General features: G+C 47.3%; 1 protein-coding gene across 4 annotated transcripts in view; it reads left to right on the forward strand.

Annotated features, from left to right (window-relative positions):
* LOC119576329 (cyclic AMP-dependent transcription factor ATF-2-like) overlaps nucleotides 1–2,500 on the forward strand; it is a 165,397-nt gene that overhangs the window by 161,828 nt on the left and 1,069 nt on the right. The gene's annotated exons all lie outside the window — the stretch shown is intronic.

The raw sequence follows: 2,500 nt of genomic DNA on the forward strand, positions 1-2,500 counted from the left end.
ATGAAATGTTTTTGTCCCTTCTCAGTAGTGTCTGAGCCCTGTGCACCAAGAAACAACACAAATCCTGATTGCCATTCAGTCTAGCCATGCAACACACATCTGTGATCTCCATTGTCTCCAGCGAGATGAAATTCTGCCTTGCCCTTGGACATTTGCCAATAGACTCTAGTGTATTGTGCTTAAAGGAATCCCACAGAGCTGCTGGTCCGTCAGGTTTTCGAGCTATGTGAACTGATCAGAGGCTGCTGTGGGACATTCCAGGCATGTTTCTCCTCCCTCAATCTGTCCAAGTGAAACAACCTAGAGTAGCTATTGGAGAGACGGGATTTGAAGTGGCCTTGAAAGGTACCCACAACCAGTCTATAGTTAGTGCCACAGAACTCGGCACTCTGGTAAAGCCTACAGTTCTGGAGGATCCTCCAGCGAGTACTGACAATAATGTTGTCAGTCTTCTTGGCCACAGTACCCACATCACTGTACTATGTCCAGCAATGCTGCTTGGAGCCAGAAATCCTTAATCTCTGGGACGTAGCAAAGTCCCAGGTAAGGAGGCTCTTCTCACTACTCAGATCAGCTACTGATCCATAGGGATAGGCAGACATCTCATAGCCAGTGCGATCACAGCCGGATACCACATTGAAGTCGCCCAGTACAATGTTAATGGCTTAATGGTGACATTGTCTGGCACAGATGTGAGTTGTGCTTCTTTCTCATTGTTTGCAAACATTGCAAACACAGCAGCATACACAGCAATGAGAGACATGAGGCCAAATGCGTGCATCAGTCGCAATGGCATAATATCAACCAGTGTTACCTCTACTACCGATTGCTGAAGTCGGCTGAAGATGGCTGTGGCTACTCCCTGGAGATGGTGACCATCACCCTGGCCTGACCAGTAGGTGTACCCACCCATATTAGTTGTGCTGTTGCCAGGTCTTTTCACCTCTGTGAGGGCAGGCACCTCAACTCCAAACTGCATCAGTTACTTTGATAGCAGGAGTAAACGATCATCCTGCTGCTCCAAGCTCCTACCCAGAGAGCAATGCTGAGGATAAGATTTGGACAGTCACTCCGGGTAAATGTCACCTCCTGCCACCCATGGCGACTGGGGGTGGCAGGCTGTGGGACCCAACGTCCACATGTGAAGTTGCCTTGGGCTTTGCCCCACAGGTCTCACACTGGGTTGGCACCTGCTAGGATGACCCCCATTCCTATCCTGTAACCCAGCAGTCATCTTCCCAATGGAACCAGCTACCTCACAGCCCACCACAGTTGCTGGTGAGAGTGACAATACCCCTCTCCCCAGCATTCCCATAAATAGTTTACTGCCAAAGAGTTTATATCTGGGAGAGGAGGACTGGCATGACCCACCTCCCCTAAACCGCCCATTTACCCCAGGGGACTGAAGGACAGGAGTTGGTATAGAGCCAGGGCGTGTTCACACAACAGTGGGCCATGACTCAGTATCTCTGGGGCCTCCTGCTGCTCCGAGATCCCCACAGTTTAGCCAGGGCCCGCAAGGTGTCCAACAAGTAGACACTGTAGAAGCCTTGATGATGGAGAGACTTTGAACCGGCAGGGTAGGCTTGTGCAGAGCTGTTCCCTTTTTTCACTCTTGGCTAGCCAGCGGTGGCAGCTGTTAGCGAAAAGGCATGCAAACACTTAACACTACCTAGGCTACCATACCATCGCTTCACATCACCCTGAACATGAGGCACCCACCCATATGTGTGTGTGTGTGTGTGTGTGTGTGTGTGTGTGTGTGTGTGTGTGTGTGTGTGTGTGTGTGTGTGTGTGTGTGTGTGTGTGTGTGTGTATGTATGTATGTATGTATGTATGTATTTGCGCACACACATCTATATATACATATATCTATCTATCTATTTATCTATCTGCCTATCTGTCTATATAGTACTCAGTCTATTTATCTATCTGTCTATTTGTCTGTCTATGGATATACACATACACATATGCTTATGTATGTATATATGTACAGTACTATTTGGAGCCAAGTCTGACCACACTCGCACCCTGACACGTGTTCCAGGTGTTTCTCATAGAGGGTGCAGTATTTGTCGCAATGTCGAATCCTCTTTCGACCTTTCTTTGTCGTATTCAAATTAAAGTAAAGACGAGGGAGGCGAAGGGTAGAGGGGATTGGTGCACCGAAAGGGGGGCGGGGAAGAGGAAAGAAGTTTGCAAACTGATGTCGCCAGTAGATGTTAGGTATTCTGTTGTTATTGGTATCTGTATTATTATTGCTATTATTGTTTTTGATTATTAGTGCTATTATTATTTTTATTAATATTATTATGTGTATGATTATGTGTGTGTGTGTGCATGTGTGTGTGCATGTGTGTGTGTGTGTGTGTGTGTGTGTGTGTGTGTGTGTATATGTGCGTGTGTGTGTTTGTGTGTGTGTGTGTGTGTTTGTGTGTGTGTGTGTGTGTGTGTGTGTTTGTGTGTGTGTTTGTGTGTGTGTGTGTGTGTGTGTGTGTGT

The sequence above is a fragment of the Penaeus monodon genome, chromosome 8 (assembly GCF_015228065.2).
Source record: "Penaeus monodon isolate SGIC_2016 chromosome 8, NSTDA_Pmon_1, whole genome shotgun sequence".
NCBI classification, from domain to species: domain Eukaryota; kingdom Metazoa; phylum Arthropoda; class Malacostraca; order Decapoda; family Penaeidae; genus Penaeus; species Penaeus monodon.